Genomic DNA, 19,642 nt, shown 5'->3' on the forward strand with positions numbered 1-19,642 from the left:
CAAGCCGCCCACCGGCATCGGCGAGATGATCACTACGGCCAACCAGTATGCCGACGCCGAGGAAGCCGAGGTGCGCTTCAACGAGGATGCGGGCACTCATCGCCCATCTCACCGCTACGACGACCGCCCCGACGACCGACGCCACAGCGACCGCTACCCCGACGACCATAGCTACCATCGTGACAACGACCGTGATCGGATAGGAGGACCTAGGCCTGGCCAAAATCACCGCCGTTGGCTAGACCACATCGTCACCGTCGTCAGTCAACCTCGCGCCAAGCGCAACTACGACGAATAGTACCAAATGGTCCTCGACGGCCCATGCCCTCTTCACAAGAACGCCAAACACAAGATGAAGGACTACATCGGATTGGCTAAGGAGTTCTAGGACAAGAAGATGGACGACAATGCCAACGATGGAGCTGGAGGTCACCGACCACCTAGGGGCAACAACAATGCCTTTCAAGACAACGACAAGGTGGTCGCCACCATCTTCGGGGGCCTCGCCTCCACTGAGAGCAGAAGAGAGCGGAAGCTCGAAGCACGGTGGGTGCTCTCCGTCACTACGGAAGACGCCACTACCAACCCCATCTATCGCCCATGGTCCGAGGTCCCCATCACCTTCAGCAGGGCTGACCAGTTGGTGGATATTCCCTACACAGGGTGTTTTCCCCTCATCCTCGATGCAACCGTACAGAAGGTGCTCTTCAGAAAAGTGCTTGTTGACGGCGGGAGCGCTCTAAATCTCCTCTTCGCTGGAAAACTAAAAGAGCTAGGCCTCGGTTTGTCAGATCTCACACCTTCCGACTCTACCTTTTGGGGTGTGGTGCCAGGCAGGGCCTCTGAACCGCTTGGAGAGATTACCCTACCAGTTCAGTTTGGCATGACAAGCAACTACCGCGTCGAACATATCAACTTCTATGTCACCGACTTTGACACCGCCTACCACGCCATACTTGGTCGGCCAGCTCTGGCCAAGTTCATGGTCATACCACACTATGCCTATCTGGTGCTTAAGATGCCTTCGCCTGCTAGAGTATTGGCCCTACGGGCCAACCTCACCATCACCTACGCCTGCGAGACAAAGAGTCTCGCCCTCGTCGAAGCCACCGACCGCTCCATCTAGATGGCTAACGTGGTCACCGAACCCAAGACGGTGCCTACCAAAGACATGGAGATCCTAGAGCTAGAGCCTCCCCGTGCCTCCGCCAAGTCAAAGGAAGTCAAGGAGGTCGGCCTCGGCCTCGACGATCCCTCCAAGACCATGAAGATTGGGGCTCACCTTGACCCCAAATAGGAAAGCGCGCTCGTCTCCTTCCTATGTGCCAACGCCGACGTGTTTGCTTGGAAACCTACAGACATGCCAGGGGTACCACGGGAGAAGATCGATCACTCCTTGAATGTCTCGCCGACCGCCAAACCGATCAAGCAGAAACTCCGCCGATTCACGCTTGACAAGAAGGAGGCTATTAGGGTAGAAATAAAACCGCTCTTAGCTGCCGGATTCATAAAAGAAGTGTATCATCCAGATTGGATATCAAACCCTGTTCTCATTTGAAAAAAGAATAAAGAATGGAGAATGTGTGTTGATTATACTGATATTAACAAACACTGCCCTAAAGATCCCTTTGGCCTGCCTTGGATAGACGAGGTTGTAGACTCCACCGCTGGCTGCAAACTGCTCTCCTTCCTTGATTGTTACTCCAGCTATCACCAGATTTCCCTAAAGGAAGAAGATCATATCAAGACATCGTTCATCACGCCCTTTAGTGATTACTGCTACACAACCATGTCCTTCGGACTCAAGAACACTGGAGCAACCTATCAAAGGGCCATCCAGACGTGCCTCGACCAACAGATTGGCCGCAACATCGAAGCCTACATCAATGATGTGGTCGTCAAGACCAAGGCCATCGACAATCTTATCGCCGACCTTGAGGAAACTTTCGCCAACTTGAATAAGTACCGATGGAAGTTGAACCCTTCAAAGTGCATCTTTGGAGTTCCATCCGGTATACTATTGGGCTACATTGTCAGGGCTCGAGGCATCGAACCTAACCCTGATAAGGTCTCCGCCATCACCAACATGAAATGGCCGACATGTGTTAAGGATATACAGAAGCTTACAGGCTGCATGGCTACCTTAAGCCGCTTCATATCACGCCTCGGCGAAAAAGGGCTACCTTTCTTCAAGCTCCTCAAGGCCTCCGAGCGCTTCTCCTGGTCAGAGGAGGTAGACACATCTTTCGAGCAACTCAAGTTGTTCCTAACAAAGCCTCCGATCATGATAGCGCCACGACCAGATGAAACTCTGTTGATCTACATCGCCGCCACTTCCCGCGTCGTCAGCACAGCTATTATCGTCGAACGCGAGGAAGCTAGGCACGCCTACAAGGTGCAACGTCCGGTATACTTCATAAGTGAGGTACTTAGTGAGCCCAAAACTCGTTATTCTCAGGTACAAAAGATGTTATATGCAATTCTGATTATGTCTTGCAAGCTCCGACACTACTTCGACTACTACAAGATCGTCGTGGTCACTGAGTTCCCTCCAGGGGACATTCTCCACAACAAGGAGGCCAACAGCCGCATCATCAAGTGGGCTATTGAGCTTGGTACTTACTCCATCGAATTCAGAAGCAGGCTTACCATCAAGTCACAGGCGCTCACCGATTTCATCGTTGAGTGGACCGAGATCCAAGAGCCTATCGCTGCTGCCTACCTCGAGCACTGGGTGATGTACTTTGACGGTGCCCTTAACATCAATGGTGCTGGTGCGGGCATTCTGTTCATTACGCCAACCAAGGATAAGCTCTGATAATGTTCTCTGGATACACTTTCCGCCCTCCAACAATGCCGCCGAATATGAAGCATATCTCCACAGACTTCGTATAGCCATCGAGCTCGGCGTCAAATGCCTCATGGTGTATGAGGATTCTGCACTGGTCATCAACCAGCTCAACAAAGATTGGTCTTGCTCCAGCGAGAAGATGGATGCATATTGCGCCAAAATCAGGAAGCTTGAAGGAAAATTCTACGGCATCGAGTACCACCACGTGGTACGTGACCAAAATCAGCTCGCTGACCACTTATCCAAGTTGGGCTCCTCTCACGCCGTGATCCCACCGGGGGTCTTCATTCAGGATCTCCTAGCGCCATCCATCAAAGAAGATAATGAAGTTCAGGAAGTTCCCCCCGCCGAACAACTGGTACTTACAGTACCTTCACAGGCCACTGATTGGAGGGAGCAATTCATCAAGTACCTCACCATTGCTGAGGTACCCGCCGACAAGACTGAAACCAAACGACTAATTCGTCGAAGCAAGCATTACGTGCTGGTGGACGACCACTTGATGAGGAAAAGTGCCAAGGAAGGGATACTGCAGAAATGCATCACCAAAGAGGAGGGAGTAAAGCTACTTCTTGAAATTCACTCTGGTTCCTGTGGCAACCACGTGGCCTCGAGAACACTGGTCGGCAAGGCTTTCCAAGCTGGTTTCTTTTGGCCCAAATCCATTTCTGATGCAGAAGACCTCGTCCGACGTTGCGAAGGATGTCAATTTTTCGCTAAGCAAATACATGTGCCGGCGCAAGAGCTGCAAACCATCCTAGCTTCCTGGCCCTTCGCATGCTGGGGACTGGATATGATCGAGCCTTTCAAACCAGCACCCAGTGGTTTTCAGTACGTGTATGTTGCTATCGACAAGTTCTCCAAGTGGATTGAATATAAACCACTTGTCTCGGCTACTGCAAAGAAAGTAGTCGATCTCTTCAAAGATATCACCCACATATTTGGTCTCCTGAATAGCATCATCACTGACCTCGAAACTACATTTACTGGCCATCACTTCTGGGACTTCTATGAAGACTGTTGCATCTCCGTCAAATATTTCTTCGTTGCCCATCCTAGAGCCAACGGCCAGGTCAAACAGGCGAATGGCATGATCCTTGATGCCATTAAAAAGTGACTATATCAGAAAGAAGAAAAGCACCCGGGCAGATGGCTCAAGGAGGTACCAGCCATAGTCTGTGGATTGCATACTCAAGCTAGTCGTAGCACCGGCATGACTCCATACTTCTTAGTCTACGGCTCAGAAGCCATACTACCAGCGGACATTGCTTTCTGAGCACCTAGGGTGGAAAACTATGATGAAGAGCAGGCCGCAACTGTTCGGTTAGAGGACGTCGACATGGCCGAGGAAGAACGCCTAATCACCCACGTCCGCACAGCTAAATATCTAGAAGGCTTGCGGAGGTATTACAACTGAAATGTCAAAGGTCGTTCATTTGCTGTTGGTGATCTTGTTCTCCGCAGAAAACAAAAAACTGAAGGGATGCATAAGCTCTCTTCCCCTTGGGAAGGGCCTTACGTCGTCAAAGAGGTTACCCGACCAGGGTCTTATCGCCTAAGTGACTTAGAAGGAATCGATGTTCCCAACTCGTGGCACATCGAACACCTTATCCATTTCTATCCTTGAAACGCTCTAGATATGTACTCTCCACTTTTATGTTGAATAAAGTTTTGGTCTACATAACTTGTCTCCATTTTGTCTCCATTGTGGTTTAACATCCACTTGTGGTCGCCGAGCTATATGCTACTTCATAACGAACTCCAATACGAAATCGCCATAATTGCGTCGACCATGTTTCTCCAAATCTCCAATGTTATCGCCGAACCATTTTCTCCAAAATCGTCGAACGATTTCTCCAAGTCACCGACACATTTTTCGCCAAAAAACGCCAAACATGTTTTCTCCAAATCGCCGAACACGTCTCCTCTAAATCACCAATGTATTTCGCCGCGCTTCTTCTCCAAATCGCCGAACACGTCTCCTCTGAATCGCCAATGTATTTCGTCGCGCTTCTTCTCCAAATCGCCGAGCACTTTTCTCCAAATCTCCAGGATATTTCGCCAATCAGCGAGCAACACGCTTTCTTTTTTGTTCTCTTCCGAAAAAACCAAGTCTCTGACCTCTCCCTACACGTGCTACGGGCTCCGCGCTCTGCGTTGTTGGTGGTCGGCTGTGGTTCCTTGGTCACGCCTATTCATCCTACATGTCTACGGGCTCTACGCTCGATGTTATGGATTATGGGCCAGCCAAGGCTAAGAGTTCAGCATAGCATTAATTGCTCGGACGCCGCTTGTATTACCTATATCTCTAAGTTATTTTGATAATTGCCGTGCAGCTCACGTTCCGTTCTTTTCTCTATAGAGAAGACCCAGTCTCTGATCTCTCCCTACACGTGCTACGGGCTCCGTGCTCTGCGTTATGGGTGGTCGGCTATGGTTCCTCGATCATGCCTGTTCCTCCTACACGTGCACGGGCTCCACGCTCAACGTTATGGACTATGGGCTAGCCAAGGCCATAAGGGTCAATAGCGAACCAATTGCTCGGACTCTACTTACACTACGTGGTTAAAGCTATGAAGATTTTTCGCCGAATTACAATCTAACCGCATACACATGCACCATATAATATTTATCATATACATAAGTGTTTTTACGCCTTCACGCGTTTTAACTACACTGTCTAGGAATTACAGATGATATCCGCCAGCCAGGTCATTGTGCTCCACCATTGCCGTCAGCCTCACCAAACATGTCTATATCACCGGCTAGATTCTTCGCTGCGTCCTCCACCTCATCCTCCAGCTGTTGGGTCTCTGCATCGCTTAGTCCTTCGGTGAAACCACCCCCTATAGACTAAAAGTCGAGGGTTGGGTAATGAGACCGAACCACCATAAGAACATGAGTAGCGACGGTCACGATGGCGTCACAGTTGAAGGTCTTAAAGTTCTCCCACGCTGCCTTGCACCTCTGGATGATGGTGTCCGAACATTGCCGCCTGCCGTCGGGCTGAGTAGCCATCTCCAAGTCGACACAATCAAGCACTGGCTTAATTGCGGCAACTACAGCGTCGAAGTTCTCCTTTCGAGTCTTGGCCTCCTGCACCAGCACGTCGAACTGCGCCTTGGCTTTATGACGATAGCCTACAAACATTACAATGTTCTGTCATACCAGAAAACTACTTCAACAGTAACTCCAACCAGGAGGTATTCACCTTTTAGCTCCTCGGCCAGTTTGTCTGCTCGCTCTGACTCTTTTGCTTTCTCCTGTCAGATTTGCTCGATGGTCTGGCGTAGCTGGCAGAGCTCCGCATCATGCTCTGCAAGCAAAACAGTTATCACCAAAATTACGGTTGTTCAGCAATTACAAAGTACATTCACCAATATAGCATACCGGATTTTTGCTCGGATACACTTTTGAGCTATTCGCATTTCTTGTCCAGCTGCTCGGAGACGTTCTTAAGTTGCATGGACATAGTGGCCAGCTACTCTAATTTTTTCTGCAACTGCTCGGATGTAGCCGCCAATTTTTTGGAAAGGACTCCCCTATGAGGTTCCAAGTCCCGTGAGTTGGACTCTGCAAGGTCTTGCTCATGTCGGGCTCTCTAGATGTTCTTCTTTGAGAGGTTCATTGCCTCCCTGAGTTTCTTGTTCTCCTCGGCGAGGGGCTCCATCCTCTTTATTAGTTGGTGTCGATGCTCGGTAGTCTGGGTTATCCCCTATAGATGTACAGTGCTAATGATGAACTTCGATCTCCAATAACATGTATGAGCATTTCAGTTGCAGTACTCACCTCGATTTGCTTCATTACTCCGGCGATGGTGATTTTCAATCTCTTCATCTCCCTTGTGGTGTTTTCCTCCTCGACAACCACCACCTCGTTGCCACGTTTGCGGATAATCCGAATGGACTGCAGTTGAGGTTCGGCACGTTCGATCTCCTCCACCTCGTCCTCTTCTGCCATGGCTTGAGGCACCATCAAGGGGCTCTGAGGACGGACAGCGGGTCCGACCATCCCTGGCAACGCTTTAGGCGTTAGCATTTGCTCCTCAGCCGTCATCGGATTTGCTTCCTTGGGTTCTAGCGCATCATCGGCAACTGTAGCTTCCGCTCCCGAAGGCCCAACAGTTCTCGCCATCGCCTCGGGCGTCGTCACTGAGGCGTCTGTTGTTTGCGCTAATGGTTCACCGCTGCCAAGACCACCGACAAGGCGGTTGACCTTTCTTTCGGTCGCCGGGCGCTCAGGACTCTGGGATAGGAGCATCCAGCATTGCCCCCACCGTGGGTTCAGGCCTCAGTGTTGCACTATGTCAGATCAGCTCGTCAGTAGCTAAGGAATTTAAGAAACCACAGTGGTACTCAAAGACAAAGATGCTTACGGTTTGGTCTGTCGGTTCAATTTCTTAAACCGGCGGTGCCTGCCCGAACCCCCAGGCGCAGCTGTGTTTTTAACCCCAGTGTTCTAGGAGGAAGGTTCCTGCTCCTCCGTAGCAGACCTCTATTCTATTTGATGCTTTGGGATCCTCTCCGCACGCCGCTCTGGGTTCACCTCCCCTTGTTGCTCGGGGACTCCGATCATTTGCACTACCGGGGCTTCCGCCGTCTGCTGTGCAGGGATCTCCCTCGCTCGCTGCTCAAGGATTTCTTTGTCTCCCCTAGATCGATCTTCTACGCCTGCGCTGTGCGGGGGCTCCTTTGTGCTCGGCAGACCAGCTGTCGAAATTTTGTCATCATCGGACCAGTCGAACACTGCGGTCCTCCACGGTCGAGTGGTCTGATCATCGCTAAGCGAGATGCCGCCTGGTTTGAGGGAAGCGGCACCCATCGTCTTTCTTTTCTTCTGAGCTAGTTCGTCTTCCGCTAGCCTCTTCCCCTGGATTTTCTCTAAAATTGGGGATGAACTCTCTGACGAGGTGCTTACTGCCTCTTCTGCGGGCTGTGGCGGTGGCTGGGCGTCTACCCCTTTTGGCGATTCACTCCTCGGCACGCCCGAGAAGTAGATCGCCCTCTCCTGCAAATGGATCTTTGCATAGGTGAATTACTTCAGATGGTCGAAAACGACGATAGATAAAAATCAGTACAAATGTAAACCTAAGATGTTTACCTGGGGTGGCAGATTCTTGTAGTTAAAGGGTTTTGAATACCCTAACATCTTGAATGAGGTAAACGGAGCGAATAGTTTTGCAGCCTGCTCCTCCACAACATCTCTCAACAGCATCTCCGGCCTCTCCCGGGTACCATCGGTTTCTCCCTTGAATTCAAAGGAGGGGTGGGCTCTCTCCTTGCAGGGTTGAACGCGATGAGCTATGAAGCTCAATGCTACCAATCCGCCATTGGTCTTCACACCCTGAATTATGCTAAGGAGCTCTTTTACTTGTTCCATATCAGCGCTTCTTGGCATCTCCGACCAGCTCCTCTGGTTTGCCGAAACGTGATCGGTATCATAGCCGATGGCTGGATGGCTCTGCCTTACATAAAACCACCTGGTGTTCTAGTTTTTTAGTGATGTGTTGAGCGGCACAGTAAGGTACTCCCCTGCCATCCCATCACACAGCTGCAGGTATACCCTGCCGACCACCTTGGAACCACTACCGCCTCTCTTCTTCAGCCAGAACAGGTAGCGAAAGAGGTTGAAGTGGGGGAGGATTCCAAGGTATGCTTCACAGAAATGGATGAAGATAGAGATGTGTAAAATGGTATTTGGGTGGAGATTGCACAAACTAACCACCCAAAGCTCCATCAAATCCCTAAGGAATGGGTGAACAGGAAATCCCAACCCACGCCAGAAGTAATCTTCGAATACCACCACTTCATCGGTATGAGGTGTTGGGAAGGGCTCAGTGAGGGCCGGCCGCCATCCAACGGTGGCGCAGTCAGGAAGAACGCCAGCTTCCACCAATCTGTTTAGCTCCGCTTCTCTCGTACGCGACGGCACCCATTCTCCGTCACGCCGGGCTTCGGTTCCCGCTTTCTTAGGGCTCGTCTTCTTCGATTTGGTGCTTCCCTTCTTTAGTGCCATCCCTTAGATTCGATTAGGGTTTGGCACCAGAGGCTACTATGGATGCGAATCTGGAAATGCGAGAGCTTTGGAGGACGATGAAGTGGCAATGGTGGGAGCACACGGTGCGGCGGCGCTGATATAAAAGCACTTTCACCAACCTTTCACATTCAAGGGTTTTTGGGTAACCGTTCCCGTAATTTACGCCTCCACGAAGTCTTCGGCGCAACTTGATGGGCCGTTACCTGGGCCTTCGCATAGTCTCAAGCCCATGCTACTGATTTATCTCCGTAATTTGTTGCTGCTTGCCGAATAATCGCCGACTTGTTCGCCATTTTTAAGGCTCGGTAATAGTTACTCTACAGCTGCTTTTCCGGTTTTTTCTACACGGTTGGATATTTCCGATATCTCCGCGTATGGCTCGGGGACTGGTCGCCTGCTCAGCCAGTCTTCTGATTTTCTTCTAGTTTCTGACCCTGGCACCACATGACTATGTCACCTACTATCAGGCTCAAGGACTAAGTGGGCACACTTCACCTTGCAGTGAATGTGCGTTTTTCTCATCTTGAGGCTACACCCGGGGACTGGCTGCCTGCTCAGTTAGTTTTCTACTTTCTGACCCTGGCACCACATGACTATGCCATCTACTGTCAGGCTCGGGGACTAAGTGGGCACACTTCACCTCGCGGTGAATGTGTTTGCTTTGTTCTGGAAGACTCCATGCTGCTTGAAGCTAAAGAAGAATATCTCCTTCAATCGTGGTCGGACTCTAAGTGGGCACACTTCGTCCACTACGAGGAAATTTTTGGTTCTGAACTTGAGCTCCTTACACCCTTATGGCAAGACGTGCTTAGGTTATGTTGCTTGGTTATGTGTCGCACTTCTCGGTGTCAGTATATGATGTTTGGCAACTGCTCATGACTGTTCGGCAACTCATCACGGTGGTCGGACCATGAGTCTGTACTACTCGGCTTCGTTTGCACCTGCTCGGACAAGCTCAAAACGGTGTTGCACAACGGGTACAATGCACTCGGGGACTAGCTATGGGGGGTATGACCCTGGATACCCATGGCAGACCACATGGGCTATGCCCCTAGGGGCGGCCCAGCCCACAAGACAAAGCCTTGCGAGGCACGATCCTGGTCGGCGCCTTCCGCAAGACATCTGGAAGATATCCTGAAGATACTACGAGATCTGTTAGGATATGTATGATCCCAAGATTCCTGTAATCAGTTATTACTTTCTAGTTATCTCTCAGATCTAACCGACTTATAACCCTGCTCCCTGGACTATATAAGGCGGGCAGGGATCCCCTCCAAACTCATGCAATATCATACGATAGCTAATACAAACCAACATACCACAGGAGTTGGGTATTACATCATACTGACGGCCTAAACCTGTCTAACTCATGTGTCTCTATTGCCTTCTTGTTGTTGATCTCATGCTCCCTTGCCGATCAATCTACCTTCATGGGATACCCCTCGGAGGACTGCCGACGATATTCTATCGACAGGTTGAGTACATAAAATACTCAGCAAGCCCTAAACTTTGGGTGGAGGTGAGGTGGAAGGGGAAGGCTATATGTGAAGGTGGTTATGGTGGTTGAGGTGGATAGGTAGAGGTAAAAGTAGTAAGGTGAAGTAGTTATCATTGTAGGTTGAACCTGGCAGAGTATTATCATTCTCACCAGTTCCCGGGGTTCATTATAATTAACAAATTAGTAAAATACATCTTACCAAATTATCACAGTTGCAGAAGTCTAATCATAGTATTCCATCCTAGCATTTGACCATTCCAAGGAAGTGGCTATTCGAATAGATTTAGTAAAACTCTGCAGAGACGTACAAATTTCCCCACAAGATAGACATAGTCCGACACCATCGTCATGGCTTAGATAGGTCTAACGAGACATCGTACCCGCTTGGGTGCTATCCTAGATTTCCATATAACTCTATCACGGCTTCTCAGGGGTTGGAAATAGTAATCTCAGATGATACCAAATCATCCAAACATGATGATACCTAATCATCACAATAAACAACATGACTCGAACACGGCCAAAATTATCTTGGGCTCGAATGCGGCCAAAATCTCAGAAGCTTAACGTGGAAGATCACATAGCATCCACATCAACTGGACCACGGAAGAAAACCTATCCCCCGTGTCTGCTCCTGATACTCCGCTGCCTACACCGGGCTCCTAATAGAAATTATACTTCTATATTACGGGGTGTGAGATCAAGCCTACCCATATAGACATGTGGTTGTACGTAATATCTCAAAGGTGAGAGGGACTATGAACCAGTCCTTATGTGACTGAGGCGAGTATCTCCCATAGGAATCCTCTCCAGGCATTCCTACTAAGACAATTTACCTCCATAAATTACCCCCACTCGTCCCATGGCAGGGTTTAGTCAAATTTTACCATTCAAGTTCTATAGTTATTATTCTCAAGTTCATAATACTCATATCATATCAAGGTAACCATTACCTTATCAAATTATCATAATCAAGTTTATAATTATAATTTCATTAATTCATGAGGGGTTTCAAGTAATATAGGTTGGGTTATTATTTAGTGGTGATGGATAGTGGAGGGTTTATGGTGGAGGCTAGCAATATGTGGTGGTGTTGGAAGGGGAGTGGTTAAGGGATGGCACGTAGTGTAGAGGGGAGGAATAGGTGGGTGTTAGGACTTGCCTCCATTCGTTGACGATTATATCCTTGTCCAATTCCTATACCTTTTGTTCCTGTCTTCGGGCTTCATTGGGTTCTCTCACATCTTCTATCCTACGTGGTCTAGAGTCGACAAGCAAGAGAATACAAACAAGGAAAATAACAAACAAAGCATGTAAAACAAACATAAACAAACAAACAATCCTAGATGGGTTGGTCCTTATTGGGTGATGGGTTGTTATATAAAGTTATCACTATTACATCAATCTGAAGTAAGATTTGGATAGAGGTATTCCATCCAGATGATAGGGCTTCTATAGGTTAGGTTAAGGTGGGTGGTCGGTCTGATGGAAAACCAGACCACATTATTATGTTCACTATTATGTGAACCTGAAAGAGAAAGATGACTAGGTCAGGCTTTCTACAGATCCATCGGGTTTAGTGGCACATATGAACCTGCATATGTATGTGCCTAGGGTTAATTAGGTGGGCTGGGTTATGGCTAGGGTTAGCAGCATATACGCTCATGCATATGTATATGCCTATGATTAAGTAGAGTTGAGTAACTAGGCTGCGAGGGTTACCATACATGGTCTTATACCCGGGTATCGGGCATAACTATGTATGTATATATATTCTACTATTTTAGGTGATTGGGTACGGATATATTCGAGTATGTGTCATGGTACATACACATACGCGAATATAGGGTTAACTACTGCTATGGCGAATGGCTATTACTATAATTACTGTTTTACTTAAATATAGAAAGAAAAGCAATCAAACTAGAATTTAAATGGGCACAAAATAATAGAACAAATGGTATGGTTATGTAGAGCTTGAATTTAGAGGAATTTTGGTGGTGGAATCAATTAATTTGGGGCTAGAATGAAGACGTTATGATTTATTGAAGATTTAAAATAAAATGATATGTGGAATATAACTTTGGGAATTATTTATGGAAGGTGGAATAATGGAAATGGGTGTAAATGCATGGGTAGAGTCTAGGGTGTACCTAGTTTATTTAAGAAATTTTCTAGGAATTTTTCTATGCCTGGAAAGTGATTTTTCACTCTCCTATGTACACTTCTCGGGTGCGCGTAGCAATTCCTCCTCAGCTGACGCGTGGGTCAAGTCATCTGTCAGGGTTCACTGGTGCTGATCCACACTGTGTTGTAGACCAATCGGTGGACTGGCTCCTTCCCTCTCTATGGTCCATGTGGACCGGGTTTATGGAAGAAAGGGGAGAGAGAGAGGGAGTGGGTCACTTGCTGCCCCGTGGGTCCCCAAGGGCGACATGGGGAGCGACCATTGGCTTACATGGCGTGGTCGCTCGGTCATGGGCCATTGCCCATTGTCATCTTCTTCCCGTCTGAAATAGAGCAAGCAAGGGGGGGGGGGAAAGAAGGGGGAAGAGCGAGAGAGATAGCAAGGTAGGGCAGGGCTCGGCCGACAGCGGTGGCTCGCCACATTCGTACGACGCAATGGCCTAGTGGCGGTGGCATAGATCCAGGCGGAGGGCAGGCAGGGCGCGTGTGGAGAAGAGAGAGGGTGAGCAGAGCAGTGGCGAGGCAGGGGTGAGGGAAGGAGCTCTGCCGATCGGCAAGCTTCGGCTTGAGCTGTGGGGCGGCGGAGATGCTGGGCGAGCAGAGCAGGGCGTGGGGAAGGGAGAGAAAAAGAGGGCGGAGCAGAGGGAGAAAGAAAGATGGCAGGCGGTGCTTGGCTCCGATGAGTCCTCGGCACGGCGGCATATGTAACACCTCTGGTGTTATGAGCTCACTTAGCACTGAGGTTATGGCCTGAGAAATAGATCTATAAATATAGTGAGTTAGTTACTTAAACATGCCAACAAAAATCTTAACAAATAAATAGGAAAAGTAGTTTTAATTGTTGGCACGAAAAGCAATTTCTGTAAACGAGGATAAAACATAACTTGTATTTAGTACTTAAATAAAATTTGAGGTACAAGTTTTGTAGATGGAAATGCAACATTAACGTTTCGAAAGCAATGGTTGTTAATTAGTGTTCTTGGAAGCTCAAAAATCAAATTTGAAATTAAAATTAGCCCTTTTCATTGAATCGGCAAAAATTTGAAGTTGTGTTGAAAGTACACTTTTTGGAGATTTATAAAATGAAAAAAATAATTAAATAACGCCCTGCTATTTTGGTTCTATTGTTTGGTATAAAGTGTGTGCTATGTCGTGAAATGGTTATTGGTGAAGTTTGATAAAGTTTTGACCATTTAAAAATTCAACCAAAAGTGCTTAGGAACATTAGTTCTAACTGAAACCTTGAATTCTTTTAAGTATGAAATGATAGTAGACAATGTCATTTTGGCATTCAATTTCCAACAAAAATGGTTAAGCACTACATCTATATTTTCGCATGATCGGTTGTAGTTAGGTGTATACTAGGACGTGGTGCAGGTCATGGTTACGTTAGAGTTATGATGCCCACGCAAAAATTGACCGAACTTCGCTAGAACACGTTGAGGACATGTCATTGGCGCTCTATTTGTGAACCGGCACCTGTAGCAAGCGATCTCAGCCGCTCACCTCAACTACCTCGCCCCGCTTGCTCTCGGCCATTCATTTCACCTACCCGAGCTACTACTGCCGCGTACTGCCTTTGCCCTGCCCTCTGCTTGCCTCTGTCTGCCTCTGCTTGCCTCTATCTGCCTCTGCTTGTCTCTGCCTACCTGTGGTTACGTTGGTCTTGCTTGTGCCTAGGGTACAAGCGGGGCGTGTGTTTTAGGGTACCCAGCTGGGCACATTGATTTGCGAATCAATGGGTGATCCGGTATGACTTGTCTATAGTCTAGCAACGTATTAAGAACTGGAAGATGAAAGATGGTAAAATAATTCTGATTGCTTACCACCTGCTTGAAAGTAGCACTGGTGCTTACGTAGAATGGTTGGTTAATGAACTAATGCTGATTGCCAATAAAATGGAATATAAGGACGCACGCTTAGTAATGCTTCCTGCAGATGCAATAAACCCCCAAGCTAGATAGCCTTGCATATCCTTGGAGTCTTTTCTTTTCTCCTGTCGTGTAAGTCTTGCTGAGTACAATTGAGTACTCAGGGTTTTATTTCCCCCCATTGCAGGTGACAGGCGGATGCTAGAGCTGACTCTTGTGTGTGGATTCCTCCTGGTGGGCTCAGAGAGGATTCCTTTACGCTGCGATCATAGTCTTTATTTATAACTCTCACTAAATGTTTTTTACAAATAGAAGTTTTATAATCTATTATCATTGATTATATATCAATGTTTCATCATGGCCGGAATAGATAATTATTTCCGCTGTAACTCTGATCACATGTTTATATTCTGCTGCTAAATTAAATTATTCATAACTCTGATAACATGTTCATATTCCACTATTATAATTAATAAATATTATACTCTGATGTTACATGAAAAGTGATGTAAGAAATGGCTAAAATATTGTAAGATTTATTCCCTCATTTGTGATCTTGATGGAAAAATATGGATTTTTGGGTTCTTCCTTGGGGTGTGCTCGATGGAACCACATAAATTGGTGTCCTCCCTTGAGTACTTAGTGTCTAATGGAAGACAAGTACTCCTGAGAGGCATTAGATTAGGCGGTTCTGCCATAGCATCCGCAGCACGGAGACGCTCAGCCTCGGCGTAGTCCATGGTGTCCTTGGCCTCGGGCGAAGCTGCGGAGCAAAGCAGCGGGGCGAAGAAGGGAAGGAGTGGGAGCTCGGGAGAGAAGGAGCGATTGGAGCCCGAGCTTAGGGAGAGGTTCAACGGCAGCCATGGCTACCTTTTATAGGCATTGGGTGGTCGGTTCATGGAGAAAATATCTCCGGCGATTGCCGGTGATGAGCTAGCATCCTAATCCACGCGCGAGAAACAACGGTGGAGAAAGACGGTCGCGCACAGGAGGTCAGCAGCGGCGGTGACATGAACATAGTGTGGCCACTGACTTCCTGGAGAAGATGAAGATGATACGCGGGCCCTACTCGTTGGTGAGAGAGAGGAAATGGAGAGGAGAAGGGCTGCGGTGGCTCAAGCGGAAGGGAAGAGGGGAAGGAAGTGGAGGGGAAGAGATGGGTTGTGAGCAGGCTGGCCCGTTGCGGGGAAGGAGGGAAGGGAGGAGGAGAGGTGGGCACGGGTTGGGCCACGGTTGTGGGCCGGGTGCTAGCCCACGCGGAGGAGGGGAAGAGAGGGGATGGGCTGAGCCTAGGCTAGAATGGGGAGGAGGGAGCAAATGAGCCCGAGAGTGCTTTTGTTTTTATAAATCCCCTTTCTTTTTCCCAGTAATAAACTAGACACATATTTGCATGGTTTGAATCTAAATTCAAGGAGGTTTGAAAATGTGGAGCTAGGTGAATCAAAAGGGGGGTCAAGGAGAAGTGTTTATGGTGAGAATGTCAAAGAAAATTATTTAGTGCCAAACAAATTCTAGGGCAAACACACATGCACTCATACAAGCAAACAATTCAAGCAATCAAGCAAGCACTTCATCACTCAAGTATTCTAACCTAAATGCGTATGGTGAATTTTGATGCAAGGGTTTTGGAAAACATTTTCTTTTGAAAATGGTTTTATAGAAAATAACTAGCCAAGTTTTAATTTGCTATAAAATTTTAAAAAGTTCAAATTTTTAGTAGATTTTAAGATGATGCAAAACACGGGTGTTACAAAAATAAACCCACTAGTTAAGCGTCTCACGATCGTGTGTCCTGACAAGAGTCAAATACAGGTGTAGGTTAAACCCACGGATTAGCGCCATGATAGTTCGATTAACCCCCTAACTGATTTCCTCAGCCAAGGGCTCGGGGGCTACACCCGATGTACTCTAGCACGTACACTCTGAACTATTAGTGAATGGATTGGTGGGCCTCCGAAGGCCCTTACCAGACAAAGGCCTAGAGGCTAGGAAACCGACCAACACCGAGAATATGCTCTAGAATCTATCAGGCGCCCACGGCCTGACAACGCGCAGAGCAGCAGAGCGCCAGGCCTTCACATTAAACATTATTAATTACTAAGATAAACATGATTTTATTCATTTTAAATTCTTTTGTTAGTATAAAGTAATTAGGTTTTGGAAAGACAAGTGATTAGCTAATGCAACCTTGTGTTCACCTTTGCTTGTAATATATAAATAAATAGGAATATGTCACTATAGCACAAGTCTTCAATAGGTCATCCCCTGATTTTTCATGGAGCAAAAATATTATAGATCCCAAGTTAGTAGAATGAGAAGATTCTTCGATGCATCGGTAACACCATATTGACATAAGAGCAAGACATGTTTCCTAGAACTTACATCAACATGGATAGTTCTTGATGAAATCACAATAGCACTGTGTTCGAGAAAAAGAAATCACAATAGCACTCATTTAGCCCGTTGTCCCTAATATTGACAAAACTTTTATAGTAATTAATGGTTTCATTGCAAATTATCTTTTTCTTTGGGACTTATGCATGGGCAGTGTTAACAAAGGATAATCACTACAAGAAATGTGGCCTTCTGTGGCATTGAATATTCATCACAAACATGAGTGTATTTTGTCATGCACCTATAACAAAATCATGTCTATCATATAAGGTCCAGGAAGAAATTAATATTCATCACAAACATGAGTACCTTTTTAGAATAGAAGAGAAGAATGTTTAATTGATAATCTTATAAAGGTAGTGACCATATAGAAATTCCATCCAATGAGTGGCACACCCATTATTGAAGTCATAAGTTAAAGCATCAATCCCCTAATACCATTCTGCAAAACTTTGGTAGATCAACACTATATTATATATATCAACATGGGCAGCTCTTGATGAAATTACAATAGCACTAATTTGTACTTATGTCCCTAATATTGACAAATGTTTATAGAAACTAATGACTCATTGCAAATTAAGATTTTTCTTTGGGACTTAAGCATGGGCACGCTGTTGACAAATGATAAATTAGCTAAGTGCAATTGGTAAGATAGCAAAAATGGTTGCTTTTATTATAAGCATGAGATAATTAAGCACATGTTTTTGAAATGCCATTTTGCTCACTCGGTTTGAGCTATTATACAGGTGATTTCAGGTCTTTCTCAACTTTGTAGCATGTTACATTGGTCTGGTAGTTGGCTATGGAGAATAGAAAACATTTAAAATCAGAAGTCCTGCTGGAGTGGCTCCTCCTGGTTGTCTCTGTTGGATATAATACAAGTTCTTTTTTGAAAGAAAAGTATTTCTTCTCCTTTACAGGTTATATACTCAGTTATCCATAGGCTTATTCATACCTATGCAGTCCTCTAAAAGATGCCTTCACATATGATTTGGTTGTGTCAGCGTCTCTGCACCTTATGCATGTGGACAAGGTAATTACTACAAAATAATTTTATGAGACAACAGAGACAGTCAATAAGTGTTCATGTCTCCTAAAATGACCAACGTTTTTTAGAGGTGATCGGACCATTTATAGATACACTCAATAAACTACCACCACCTAAAATAAATTAACAAAGGCAGGCTACTTAATGGGTCCAATCGCTGAAAATGATGACCATTTTGAGAGGCCCGCCTTTGTAAATTCAGACCTAGCCATCTACTAGTGATGAGGCACCTCTCGGCTAGCTACTGCCCCAGAGTATATAACAGGGAACCCTAGCCACTTCGCTACTTCTACACCCAACCTAACCACCACTTCTCACCCTCCATCTCCACTCATCTCCATTGGTGCACAACGCAACTCCCTTCTTCCTCTATGTCCAACATTGCAGCACCAGTCCCTTATCTCTGCCATTGTAGCACCCCCACACCACCCCTGGTGGTGTCCTTCCATCTCCAGTGATGCCCAGTGCGCTGATAGATGGAGCACATCACACCTGTAGCATGACACCCTACCTCATGCAAGCTCGTTGTTGCACCACTGCCTCTATGGTCGTAGATGCCATTGGAGGGCGTGAGGATCCTGGCGATGGGGTGTCTTCATCTAGCACATGGGTGACCTGATCTGATGAAGGGCAGCCTGATCTGGCGAAGGGGCGGCCGGCAATGGTAGCTTTTAATGGTAACTCCACCATCTCCCTGTCTTTGCCTGTCTAGATGGAATGGAGTTGATTGGACCTCGTCGCCAGAAGTTGGTGCCTCGGCAACAACATCAGTGGCATGGCATCAGTGAACAGTTCCTCGGCTTACTTGTTTAGTTCCTCCGACTAAAGTTTACTCCCTATCACATCGGATGTTTGGACACATGCATGAAGTATTAAATATAGACTAAAAAATAACTAATTGCACAGATTGTGACTAATTTGCGAGATGAATTTTTTAAGCATAATTAGTCCATAATTTGACAATGTGGTTGTTGACACAAAAATGTGGTGATGTGATCAACACACAGTAAGCCGGATGATCTGAGTAGAACGAGACCAGACACCTGCTTGACTTCAACATAGAACCAGCCGATTCTGAAAATACAACGAACGACATGCCAGTCAATTTGACCTGCACTTGACAAGGAGAGAAAATCTTATCAGTAATTAAAGGTGGAACATGTCGGTGTTGCACCAGATAGCTCAAATGTACGACTAGATAGCCGATTCAATAAGAGTATCGACTAAATAGTTGATATCCAGCGTATCCATGAAATGAAGATCTTTAAATCAAGGATTATCGGCTAATATTAAATGATAATGATATGAATCAAAATAACCAATGCTCATGGAACATCAGAAAGCATCATCGGCTAAATGGAATATGATCTATATAAAGCATCGAGCTGATAAGTTTGATGAAAAGAGTATAACATGCGAACAAATCGACTGTCTAATATAAATGAATCTACAAACAGTTTGAATCTAATTTATTATCATCAACAGTGAGGTTTGATCGGATCAATGCAGCTATGATAATGATAACAAACTAAAATCAAAGAATCTATAAAACCATCTATATGTTGATAGATTTATGAAAACATGCTATATGCGTGAGAGTATAGGCAAATCAGCTAAAATAGCCGATGCAGTCATAGCAAACAAACAAAGTACATATCTTGATCATGAACAAGACCACTAATCGATAATTTCTAATCCAAAGTCTTACCAGTGAGGTTCGACCGGATCAATGTGGCTATGGTAGTGTAATTAGA

This window comes from Miscanthus floridulus, chromosome 8 (genome assembly GCF_019320115.1).
Source record: "Miscanthus floridulus cultivar M001 chromosome 8, ASM1932011v1, whole genome shotgun sequence".
Classification (NCBI taxonomy): Eukaryota; Viridiplantae; Streptophyta; class Magnoliopsida; order Poales; family Poaceae; genus Miscanthus; species Miscanthus floridulus.